Source organism: Eschrichtius robustus, chromosome 1 (genome assembly GCF_028021215.1).
Source record: "Eschrichtius robustus isolate mEscRob2 chromosome 1, mEscRob2.pri, whole genome shotgun sequence".
NCBI lineage: Eukaryota > Metazoa > Chordata > Mammalia > Artiodactyla > Eschrichtiidae > Eschrichtius > Eschrichtius robustus.
Genome location: NC_090824.1, coordinates 125,660,409 through 125,673,466, shown reverse-complemented (window position 1 = coordinate 125,673,466; position 13,058 = coordinate 125,660,409). Strand labels below are relative to the sequence as shown.

The window sequence follows — 13,058 nt, the reverse complement described above, 5'->3', positions numbered from 1 at the left end:
TTCGGCCTGACCCGCAGCTCGTGAACCAAGATCCTGCAAGCCACGTGGGGTCGCAAAAAAAAAAAAAAAAGAGAGAGTGAGAATGATAACAAAGTAAAAAATAAAATTAGACTGGGAAACTAACAGATATGTTAGAAAGAATATAAAAATATAGATGAATCAACAACCGGAAGGTACAACAGTACCACAATAGTAAAAAAGAGGAGTAGGGGAAAAAGGAAAAAAAAGGGGGGGAGGCCTTGGCTGTGGAGGGCGGGGCCTAAGCAAGGGCGAGGTTTGGGCAGTGGTTGGGGCCTATGCTTAGGACCCACAGGGCTGGAAAAGGCCCTGAGGGCTGTGGAGGGTGGGGCTTAGGCTCAACAGAACAGAAGGGGCCCAGGCGTGCCCCCCACCCCTGGTCTCAGAGGGCAGGGGACCTCACCTGGGAGCCCAGCAGGCTTTGTGGGCTCTAGTGGGTGGGGCAAATGCCCTCCTCTCCTCTCTTGCTCCTCCATTCCTGGAGGGCCCCTCCCACCTGCCTCTCCTGCCTGCCTCTCCTGATCTCCCTGGCCTCAGGGGTGCTGATCCTGTCTGGCCTCCACTTCTCCTCCCCCTCAGTCCCCCCATGTCCTACCGGCTCACTTGGTGGTTCCTCCGTTCTCCTTGGGTGTCAGGGTCCCCCACCAGTGACCAGCAGGTGCCCTAGTAGTGGAGAGATGCTAACTCAGTGTCTGATTCCTTTTTATAATTCCTGTTTCCTTATTGATATTCTCTACTTAATGAGATAACTGTTTTCTTGGTTTCCTTTTAGTTCTTTGTGGTTTCCTTTGCCTGGGCTTCCTCAGGGACAGTTTCTGTATTCTTTTTTTTTTCCTGTGACTGGTTTATACTTTCTTGTTTCTTTGCATGCCACATAATCTTTTGTTGAAAACTGGACATTTTGAATATTATGTGTTGACTCTAGACATCAGATTCCTCCCCTTCTCTGGGTTTTTTGTTGCTGCTTGTTGTGGGTTGTTACAATTAGTTTCATTGTTGTTTGTTTAGTGTCTTTTCTAAATTATTTTTGTTAGGTATATATGCTTTGTCATGTGTGATTATTGAAGTCTGTGTTCCATTACCTTAGCAGTCAACTAGAGTTTTTCCCAGTTTCCTTGAACACCTGGAGACCAGAAAAGTATAAAATAAAGAAAAAGAAAAAAATACTCTACTTTTGGCTGGGTGGTTCTGTGTTTGGGTACTCCAGTGCTTAGCCGGGCTGTTTACAACCCTGCCTTAGCTTTTACCTCCTGTTTGTGTGGAGCCTAAAGGTCAGCTAAAGGTAAAAGTTTAAGGTCTTCTAGGCCTTTTTCTGTGCATGTGTTCAGCCCTGGGCATATGTGTGGCCGTCTAGATTCCTCGTTATATATGAGGGTTTACAAAGCCCATTTCTCCCCACGTATCTCCTTTCTCAATGTCTTCCTTCCCAGGCTTTTAGTTCTATATATGCGTTATTATCCTGCCTGTTTTCCCCTATCCTAGGCTGCTTGCCCTGGGAGTGCTCCAAGTCAGGCAAAACAAAAGCACTTTCTTGTGCCAGTTTTTGAGGAAGTTGCCAGTCAGGTCATTGCATTCAGCCACAGTTCTTTGAGACTAAGGTTTGTATTGCCCCCTTGGCACTGTTGTCCTGCACCAGGAGTGCAGCTGCCATCCTTACTGCCCCTTCTGAACTGGGGAGTGGGGGATGGTTGGTAGGCAGTTAGAAACACCACAGTGCTCTCTTACTGCAGTGTAGCAGCTTCTTTCTTTGCCAAGCCTTCTTGGTTGTTGTAATTTTTATTAGATTCCAGAGTTCTGCAAAAGTTGATTCTGATCATTTTTTCCAGCGTGTGTGTGTGTGTGTGTGTGTGTGTGTGTGTGTATGTGTGTATGTGTATGTGCAGTGGGTGAAGCCCTGAAGTTCCCTGCTTTGCCCTTTTTGATGATGGCCTTCCCCTGCTGCCCTCCTTTTTCTTCCTACTGTATCTTTTCAAAGCATCAAAGTTAAGTTTTTACAGTATTTTTTTCAAGAAGTACAGCATATGTATAAAGATTCACATATGGTTTAAAGACTAAAAGTGAACACTGTGTACCCATCACTCCATTAAAGAAATAGAACACTACTGGTATCTTAGAAGTTTCTATGTGCCCTTTCCTTTTTCTGACCTAGAAGGAATCATTATCCTGAAATTTGTGTTAATTAGACATGCAAATAAGTAGGAAAATGTCATCCATAGCTAAGAGAAAAATAAGTCTATAGAAATAGACCTAGAAATGCTGAAATGATAGAATTAGTACACCAAGACTTTCAAAACAATTATTTAAAAAAGTTTAAGGACTTAAAGGCAAGTGTGAAAATACTTAGGCGAGAAATGGGTATAAGATGTAAGATAGAAATAAATAAAAAACTTTTCAAGCTGAAAAATACCTGACTTGTTGCTTTTAATTTAGCACTTTCAGTTTTTAGGAGGCAGGCTGTTTGAGTAATCTGCCATATTTCCATTTGCAAAGTTCCATCCTCCCTGCCTTCCCACCCCCTGCAAGCTTTTTTTTATATAGTAATTCCCAAATTTTGCTGTTAACCAGTTTCATCATTTTTCTTATCATTAACTTTACCCAGTGTTAAGTTTAAAAAATTGGGAACAATTTCATCTTAGTTTTAACTTACCAAATGAAGAATGTCAGTAATACTGCTTTTGCAGATAATAAAAGATAAAAATGCTGGGATCCAAAAAGCAGGCACATAACCAAGATGATGAATGAAGGCAGTAAGGACTAATATTGTTAAAGAAAGTGCTAAGTATATAATATAGAAATATTTGAGAATGATTAAATACAGATTATATTTCACAAAGTATATCTACATTTTTATACCTTTAAACTGTACTTGCGTATTTAACATAGATATAATTTGATTTAGTATTTTAATTAATATGTGATAATAGTAAATAAATAACAATTTATACTTCTATTGTATATATAGTTAATCTATAGTTAATCATTTTTTCTTGAACTGCACATTTTTAATCATTTTGTAGGCAAGGCTGTGCTGTATCCTTCTTGTTAGGACAGTACTGACAGCATAAACCTCTTTATGCACTCAGCTATGATTAAGCTTAAGGTATTAAAATGCCACCTCCCAGTTGCTAAACATACTTTAAGTCTTTCTAAGTTGCCACACTTACCAGTACTGATTTCAGGGCCATGGGGTTTATCTATGTGTGGACCAGGTTAGGACAATGAATTCTTTTTCTTGGTTAAAAAGTTTAAGGTTTAATTCTTTTTTTTTTCCCAAACATTGTATGACTTATTTTTGAATAAGTTTCAACTTGTGGTTGAAAAAGTTGAGGTAAGTGTTGGCTTGGGTCACTGGCTTATCTGTGATTAGAATTCAGAATTTTTAGCCCTTAGTTCAATTCTTCCATTTAGTTCCTCTACATGAGACATTCTTCCCTGTTCACGAGGGTTATGCCTTTGGTTTTGTTGTGGTACTGAAATATATTAAGGTGTTGAGTTGGTAATGCAGGATCAAGTATTTTTCATTTGAGGGAGCTAAACACTGAGTCCACTTAATCCTTAGTATAACAATTATATTGATTCTCCACATTGTTATAAAATCCTAGGTCCATGATGACTAATTACAGAGTTGGGAGAATTTAATTTTGGCTTTGAGTAAAGTGACCAGAGAGTTCAGACCTCTATTTGACTTGAGAATAGTCTCTGGTTTGCCCAGTAAGGTGTCATGTATGCTGTGCACAAAAGTTTTGGTTTTTAAATAATCAAATTACCTCTACTGGGGAGCATGACACTATGGAACTTTAATTTTTCTAGGACTACAGTATGTATAACTTTAGCATACATATGATTGCTAGTTTTATAACATTCTAAATCCAGTGAAGTTCAATCACAGTATTATAAGGTATAAAAGATAAAGTATGATTAATTTTGACATAATGTCTACTTTTAATCAGTGACTACTTGTTTTTATGGTGGCAGTTTAATTAAACTCTTGGTTGTTTCCTTGCAAGTGTCATTTTTAATTTAAACAGTGTTAGGAAGACTTTCTATTATCGTAAGCTATTTACAGAGGTAAAATATTCATTATAAAAAGTAATGTTTTGCAAATTTTAACAAAGTGTAAGTGCTTGTAATTTTATCTTGATTTAGAAATTTGGCAGTTTGGTAGGTAATCCTTTAAATTGTGTTTCTTTCTATATGCTAACATTTTTTCAGTTCTCTTGTTATTAACTACAGTATGAACTATTATTTTCCTGTTTAAAAACTTTTTTTTTTAAAGCAGTATCTCAGTATTTTGTCACAACATTTTGGACAAGGTGTTTGGTTTGATTTCTCTTTTCAAATAATTTATGTGATTATTTCATATGTGAAGAGTTTTTCAAAAATTTTGAACAGTGTAGCAAAGTTATAAAGAACAAAATAAAACCACATATAATACTTCCTAGAGAGTAATCATTATTAGCAGGTAAATTTTCTTTCCATTTTGTTCTGTGATTATATGAGACAGAGAGATACATGTATAATATATACATATTTTTTAAAAAGATTTATTTATTATTTACTTATTTATTTTTGGCTGTGTTGGGTCTTAGTTGCGGCACATGGGATCTTCATTGAGGCACGCAGGATCTTTCCTTGCGACGCGTGGGCTTCTCTCTAGTTGTGGCGTGAGGGTTTTCTCTTCTCTGGGTGTGGTGTGCGGGCTCCAGGGCGCATGGACTCTGTAGTTGGGGCTCGTGGGCTCAGTTGCCTTGCGGCATGTTGGATCTTGGTTCCCTGACCAGGGATTGAACCTGCCTCCCCTGCTTTGGAAGGCGGATTCTTTACCACTGGACCACCAGGGAAGTCCCTGTATTTTAAATAATACAGTTTAGTATTCTTTTTTCACTTAATGTTGAGAAAATTGTTCCATGTCATCAGATAGTTAATGGCTGTAAAACACACAAATTATTTAACTACACTTCTATTGTTGGTTTCTAGGTTATTTCAGATATTTGCTGCTATAAATTCTGAAATATTTTGTTTATTTCCTTAGGAAACTTCTTTCCTTAGGGTTTAATTAATGAACATTATTATTTATTCCCTAAGATTCAATAAATGAATATTTTACCAGGTAGTCTTTTGGAGAGGTGGTACAGTCCCCTCAGCGAGGCATGAGAATTTATTCCTCTGGACTTGCCTAATGTGGGACATCACGATTTTCTTTCATCTTTACCAATTTCATAGATGAAAAATGTTATTTTTGTATAACATCTCTAATGTGTACTTCATATGTATAATACGTATGAAGTGCTGTGTAGCTTTTGGGTATCATATGTATTTGTTAACTAACCGTAAAGTAAAAAGTAGAAGTAAATAAAATTTATGTAAAATAAGTTGATGAGCCACATCAATACTGTTTTAATTTCTGAAATGTTAGAAGGCAATGAAAATTTCAAAGGACGTGCTTTTTCTAGTTTGCATTGTCATGTGTGTAAGGCTTTGTAGCGTCTGCTGATGAGTCCACTTTGAGTTTTGATGTGGCGTTAACTATTTTGAGGCTCAGAAAATTGTTGGGTTACAGCTACTAAGAATCTTTTTCACCCATGGCTGAAAATCATCTGTGAAAAATATAGTTTGCTAAGAAATAGTTTGGGGCTTCCCTGATGGCTCAGTGGTTAAGAATCCGCCTGCCAATGCAGGGGACACAGGTTCAAGCCCTGGTCCGGGAAGATCCCACATGCTGCGGAGCAACTAAGCCCGTGCGCCACAACTACTGAGCTTGCGCTCTAGAGCCCACGAGCCACAACTGCTGAGCCCACATGCCACAACTACTGAAGCCCGTGCGCCTAGAGCCCATGCTCCACAACAAGAGAAGCCACCGCAATGAGAAACCCATGTGCCACAACAAAGAGTAGCCCCTGCTTGCTGCAACTAGAGAAAGCCTGTGCGCAGCAACGAAGACCCAAAGCAGCCAAAAATAAATAAATAAAATAAAATTAAAAAAAAAAAAAGAGTGCATGATGCATGTAAAGCTTTAGAACTATTTATTGAGCACCTAATAAATGCTCAATAAATATTAATTATAAAAAAAAAATAGTTTGGTGGAATCAGAGTCATAGAGGCAGTGGCCAACCTAACAGAGCAAATTGCTTGAGAGACATTTATATTTGACATGTTAATTACAGATTCTTCCTATTTGTTTGTATTAGGAATGTACTCAAAGAACTCCTAATTAGACATTGTTTTCTGTTAACTTGATTTGTGTATTTGAAAGCAATGAATAGCATTTCTTTTTTTCTTTAATGTTTTAAAATTATTACAATTCATAAGTTAAGGAAGACATTATTTGGGCTGATCTTCAAACTAGTCTGCCCTTTCTGAAACGTGAGGCAATCTCTTATGAATTAAAGAGCATTTATGATTTTCATTATACAAATCACATGTCTTTAGCACTGCTCCTGGATCTGCTCCATTTGACCTAATTATGAAATGAAGTGGTCCTTTATCTAACCATAGTTTTATGCCCATAGAAACTCTTGTAGTTTTATTTCCCTAGAAACTTCTTTATGTACATAGCTGAGAACTTGAGTGTAGGCTAGAAAGTCTGTATTCTTAAAGTCTGAGTCCTAAAACTCATGTACTTTTCTTAAAAGTATACTTCTGAAGCTTTTAGGAACATAGTCACCTGACTTTACTAAGTCACCTAACTTTACTAACAGGTTTGGTTGTAGCTCATAGCAGATTAAAGGAGGTGCATTACACATAAGTGGAGGAAGGTGCTGCTAGAGCTGAACACACCAACAACTGTAAGAAAGAGAAGGAAATATAGTATTAAAACTTAGTACCCTGGAGCCATTTAGTATAGCAGCATTTGGCCTTACATACTTCATTAGGGCTGGGTGACATAATTTTTTTTTTAAAATTTTTTTAAAATTCCCTTTTTTAAGTTTTTAATTTTATTTATTTATTTATTTATTTATTTATGGCTGTGTTGGGTCTTCGTTTCTGTGCAAGGGCTTTCTCAAGTTGTGGCAAGCGGGGGCCACTCTTCATCGCGGTGCACAGGCCTCTCATTATCGCGGCCTCTCTTGTTGCGGAGCACAGGCTCCAGACGCGCAGGCTCAGTAATTGTGGCTCACGGGCCTAGTTGCTCCGTGGCATGTGGGATCTTCCCAGACCAGGGCTCGAACCCGTGTCCCCTGCATTGGCAGGCAGATTCTCAACCACTGCGCCACCAGGGAAGCCCCCTGGGTGACATAATTTTTCATAGAAAAATACAGTGGTGTTCTCAGTCATCAAAAAGGTTAAATTCACATGTCTTGTGTTTGGCTGTGCTAGGAGTTCATGCTCTAAAATTATTATTTCTTCCTTTCTTCTCGTCTTTTCCAATATTTATATCTCATTTTTTTCCATATTGACCATTGATTAAGTTATTTTTATAGTGGCTTTTATTTAAGTATAAAGTATATATGTCTTTTTTAAAACTTTTTTTTCATAAATAAAAAGATTTTATTTTTTTAAAATTTATTTATTTGGCTGCATCGGGTCTTAGCTGCGGCACGCGGGATCTTCCTTGTGGCATGCAGGATCCTTCGTTGTGGCGTGCGGGCTCTTTGTTTCAGCGTGTGGGCTCTTTGTTGCAGCGTGCAGGCTTCTTTCTAGCTGTGGCACGAGGGCTCCAGAGTGCACAGGTTCCGTAGTTGCGGCGCATGGGCTTAGTTGCCTCGCGGCATTTGGGATCTTAGTTTCCCAAACAGGGATCGAATCCGTATCCCTTGCATTGGAAGGCAAACTCTTAACCACTGAACCACCAGGGAAGTCCCTAAAGTATGTATATCTCAATCTTAGTTTTAGGGTTTAAAAGGATAAACTTCAATTCTCTAGCAAATTCATCTATTCAAGACATAATTTCCTAATCATTAGACTAATGAAGGGTTATTATGCTTAAAGAGATTTATATCTATGCACAGGTACAGTTTGGCATATATAACTGGATATACTTATTTTTAGAAGTATTTGGTTAGACAGAATTGTGGTTGGTAGAGGCATGAGTAGATTAGAAGGTGGAACAAGATAAAGGCTAATTATGAAAAAGAGTAGAAATGTTAGGTAAGTATGAGTGATAGTTGGGAAGGAGAAAACTACTTTCAAGATAAATAGGCTAATAATTTTATTCTTGGAATATTCATTAAAAGGAAGTTTTTCATTTTATATTTTAATGTCACATTCTCCCTAGGCTTTTTTTTTTTTAACATCTTTATTGGAGTATAATTGCTTTACAATGTTGTGTTAGTTTTCCCTAGGCATTTTGTAAATATTCTAGATATTGTCCTTTAGTTTTTAAGAGTAGAGATTTTCTATAACTGATAAAAATGATTTTTGATTATTAACAGGTGGTATAAAAGGAAGAGCGGCAAGTGAAACCCAGTTATCTTTTGAGTAACAGCATTTTTCCTGTTCTAGAATTATAAAACATTGTTTTAGAGACAGACTTTTATGTAGCCAAATGTACAAAATTATTCTAAAATAATTTCACTACACTGTCTTGATAATTGAATTTGGCCCAGGCTCATGGGAATCCTGTGGGTGTGTGTACGTTTGGCTTCTGAGCAAGTTACTAGAGGAGAGTTAAATACTTTACAAAGCAAAGCTAAAATACGGATTTTTGGGTGTTGTTTTGTTTGCTTCTTTGTAGTGGGCCTACCAATTGTTTCTTTTCTCATTATGCCTTTCTTGGCTTTAAAGAAGAAACACTCTTCTTACTCACTGCTTTTACTGTTTCCAAGTGAAATCCATATGTATATCTCTTATTTTGGTATAATGGTGTTTAATACAGAGTTAACAGCACTTTTTCTCCTTTGAGGCCGTGGGAGGCTATTTCCTCCTCTACTTCTCTCAAGCACTATCTTTGTGGTGTTTTCACTGGGTTTCAATTAAGGGGCTATTTACCAGAGACTACTACTGCTGCAAATAGACCCAGAAGACTTAATGGATTTTTGTGAATTCGTAAGGAGTCACAGGAAGGAAAGGAGAAATTTCTGGGTCTGTCTACAATAGTAATAAATATAAACTCACAAACAAGCCAGAACAAATTCAAGTTTTTTTTTTTTCAGGATTCTGTTTGTTTTGTGTGGGGGTGCAAGAAGAACAGGAGAAAGTCATTGGCTCTCTGTGTGGATATGAGGAGAGGTCCCTCAACAGGTTATGGTTGTCTTTGTCTACTAATTTTCCTTACCTAGTTACCTCCTCCTCCTGCTTTGAAGCTGTTTTATGGGGAGAAAAAGGATAAGGGGAAAGAGCACTCTGTGGGTTGCCCCACATCTCTGATCAATGTTGTTTTTCTGTGTTGGTCATTCTTATTTTACCAATAAAGAAATTAAGGCATAGTCAGAGGTTACTATTTCCCTTAATTCTTTCTTCATTGCTTTATCATTGAAACCCTTTATGAGTCCATGTGTTTTCCCTACCCTTGGGTTTGTGAAATTATCCTAACTTCCTTCTTTACAGAGATGGTGCCTTGAGATAGTAGTCATTTAGTGGTTAGTGGTTTCAGCCTGATTCCCTTCATTGACAGTTTGCGATAATGGGACTGCATTGGTTTTGATCATAAAATACACTTCTGGCTGATTTCTGAAAGCCACAAAGAGTGGGATGTGATTCTATACCTTTGAAATTAAAACTGCAGCATGGCAGACATTAGGATGACTGTTAAATTTGGCTGCGCATTGAAATTTACCAACATTCTGAAACAACTACATGAGAGGATGGCTGACAAGAGATAAGTAGCATATTTGTATGAATAATTTTTCAACCAAGGATGATGGTATTCATTTTGTTGCATAAGTAATGTAATGAAAATAATTTAAAATAAAAAGAAAGTGAAAACGTCATCATCCTAACAGATCATTTATTTTCCATTCTTGTACTTGTGTTTGACTAAAAATATAATTTTGTTATTTAGTAATAATGTCATAAATACATATTTATAGTCTGTGAAGCCATATTTTAAAAATTAGGGATATTGGGAACGTTTTAGGGGTCTTGGAGATGGGTGGCAAAGACTGGAAGGTAATACTTCCTTATAGTTGTTTGGTAAAGGACACCCCTTAGGAAGGAACTTTGAAAGGGTGAAAGAGAAGAATCAGGAAATGAAGTAATTTTAGAACCCTAGTGTAACAGTATCTTACATTTATTATCAGTTAATAATAGGTGTGTACATTTATTATACTTTATTTCCAGTGACGTAGGAAACTATCTTTAAAAGAAAAAATTTTCCTACTATTAAACGTGTACAAATGATGGATTTATTTATTTATTTTAAAAATTTATTTATTTATTTATTTATTTGGCTTTGCCAGGTCTTAGTTGCAGCACGTGGGATCTTTTTAGTTGCGTTATGTGGGATCTTTTAGTTGTGGCATGCGGGATCCAGTTCCCTGACCAGGGATGGAACCTGGGCCCCTGGCATTGGGAGCACCAAGTCTTAAGAGCTGGACAACCGTGGAAGTCCCTGGATTTATTTTTTTAAAAAAGCTTAATAAAACCATGGTTGAGCTGACAAAAAAACTAAGATAAGAAACAAAAAGAGAGCCCAAATGCAGAGGTGTTTGCAAGCACTTAATTATTGTTGCCCTAGGGCATCTGCTAGTTCCTGATGACTTTTTTTTTAATATATATATATATATTTAAAATTTAATTAATTAATTAATTAATTTTTGGCTGCTTTGGATCTTCGTTGCTGTGTGCTGGCTTTCTCTAGTTGCAGTGAGCGGCAGCTACTCTTCTCTGCAGTGCGCAGCCTTCTTATTGCAGTGGCTTCTCTTATTGCGGAGCACGGGCTCTAGGTGCGTGGGCTTCAGTAGTTGTGGCACACAGGCTCAGTAGTTGTGGCTTGCGGACTTTAGAGTGCAGGCTCAGTAGTTGCGGCGCGTGGGCTTAGTTGCTCCGTGGCATGTGGGATCTTCCCGGACCAGGGCTCGAACCCGTGTCCCCTGCATTGGCAGGCAGATTCTTAACCACTGCACCACCAGGGAAGCCCGCTTGATAACTTGTATAGTCAGTTTTTAAGAGGTACTCATGAAACTCAGGAGACAAGAATAGAAGCTATGCATTAGGGAGTCAGGCTAGAGATCTACCTTCCTAAAACCAGAACCCACAAAAGGCTATATCCCCACTGGGAAAAGGAGATAGAAAAAAAAAATGACCCTAGCAAAGAGAGTCAGAAAACTTATCCTTCTTAGCGTTAGCTATGCATAGAGGGAGAACGAGGTTTTTCCTGAATATTTATAATTAGAAATATGTCCTCATAGAGGTTTAGGACCCCACTACCTGTGTGTTTTCAAAAAAAAAAAAAGTCTTTAAGCTGAGATTCATTTTGAATGATTACAGTTTACTTGGTATTGTGCCCAGACAAAGACAGAAGTGAATTCAAATCCCTTTTAGAGGAACATCCTCTCGAAGTCCTCAAAGAATTGCCAAAGATATTAATCCAGAGAGCTTGAGCTCCTGTAAAAAACCACAAAGCATATGAGGAAATGGTCACCATGAGCAAAACAAAATACCAAAATCAGACTCACAAAGGTTTCAGGTATTATCTTATTGGATACTGAATATAAAAATAAATGTGCTGGGACTTCCCTGGTGGTCCAGTGGTAAAGAATCCATCTTCCAATTCAGGGGACGTGGGTTTGATCCCTGATCAGGGAACTAAGATCCCACATGCCGCGGGGCAACTAAGCCCGTGTGCCACAACTACTGAGCCTGCATGCCTCAACTAGAGAGAGAAAACCTGCACGCCACAACTAGAGAGAAGCCCATGGTGCCGCAACGAAAGATCTCGCATGCCTCAACGAAGACCCAACACAGCCCAAAATTAAGAAAAAATTAACTAATTAAAAACAAATAAATAAATAAATGTGCTTTCCTTTTGCCACTGTGGCCACAGCCATGAGTATGCTCAGATTTCAGAAGAGGTTTGCCTCCAGTGTCCTCTGCTGTGGCAAAAAGAAGGTCTGGTTGGACCCCAATGAGACTAACAAAATTGGCAATGCCAACTCCCGTCAGCAGATCCGGAAGCTGATCAAACATGGGCTGATCATCCGGAAGCCTGTGACTGTCCCTTACAGGGCTTGATGCTGGAAAAGCACCTTGGCCCGCCAAAGGGCAGGCATATGGGCATCGGTAAGCGAAAGGGTACTGCCAATGCTTGAATGCCCAAGAAGGTAACCTGGATGAGGAGGATGAGAGTTCTGCGCTGGCTGCTCAAAAGATACAGTGACTCTAAGAAGACTGACCACCACATGTATCACAGCCTGTACATGAAAGTGAAGGGTAACATGTTTAAAAACACGCAGATTCTCATGGAACATATCCACAAGCTGAAGGCAGACAAAGTTTGCAAGAAACTTCTGGCGGACCAGGCTGAGGCCTGAGGTTTAAGATCAAGGAAGCACTGCAAGCACTGTGAAGAGTGGCTTCAGGCCAGGAAGGAGGAAATCATCAAGACTCTGTCCAGGGAATTCCCTGGCGGTCCAGGGCTTAAGACTCCGTGCTTGCAATGCAGGGGGCGCAGGTTCAATCCCTGGTGGGGGAACTAAAATCCCACATGCCAAGCAGTGTGGCCAAAAAAAAGACTCTGTCCAAGGAGGAAGAGACCAAGAAATAAAGTTCTCCCACTCTTCTGTGTACATAGTGGCCTTGGCAATTACATAGATCACTCATTCAATAAAAAACAAGCCTTTATCTGCCTACCCCCCAGCCAAATGTGCTTAATATATCTGAAGAAACAAATGGGAGAAATGAAAGTATGACTCAGGAACAAGGGATTGTCCAAAATAATTAGAATCTAGAAACAAAAAATAAAATAATTAAAATCATAAATTGAAGGGCAGGTTTAACAGCATATTGACTTGAAAAGAGAATTAGTGAAGTGGGAGATAGATCTGAAGAAATAATTAGGAATGCTGTACAGGGAGAGAAAAGAGAAAATATCAGTAAGACACAGGAGAAGGACTGAAAAGGTCTGAAGTACACCTGTGGGAAGCTGAATAATGGCCCCCCTA

At 38.6% G+C, this 13,058-nt stretch overlaps 1 protein-coding gene and 1 pseudogene across 3 annotated transcripts in view; both read left to right on the top strand.

Moving 5' to 3' along the window:
- The window catches only part of CSNK1G1 (casein kinase 1 gamma 1), a 188,562-nt gene that overhangs the window by 32,254 nt on the left and 143,250 nt on the right, over positions 1–13,058 (top strand). The window lies entirely within an intron of this gene.
- Positions 11,944–12,593, top strand: LOC137762885 (large ribosomal subunit protein eL19-like; annotated as a pseudogene).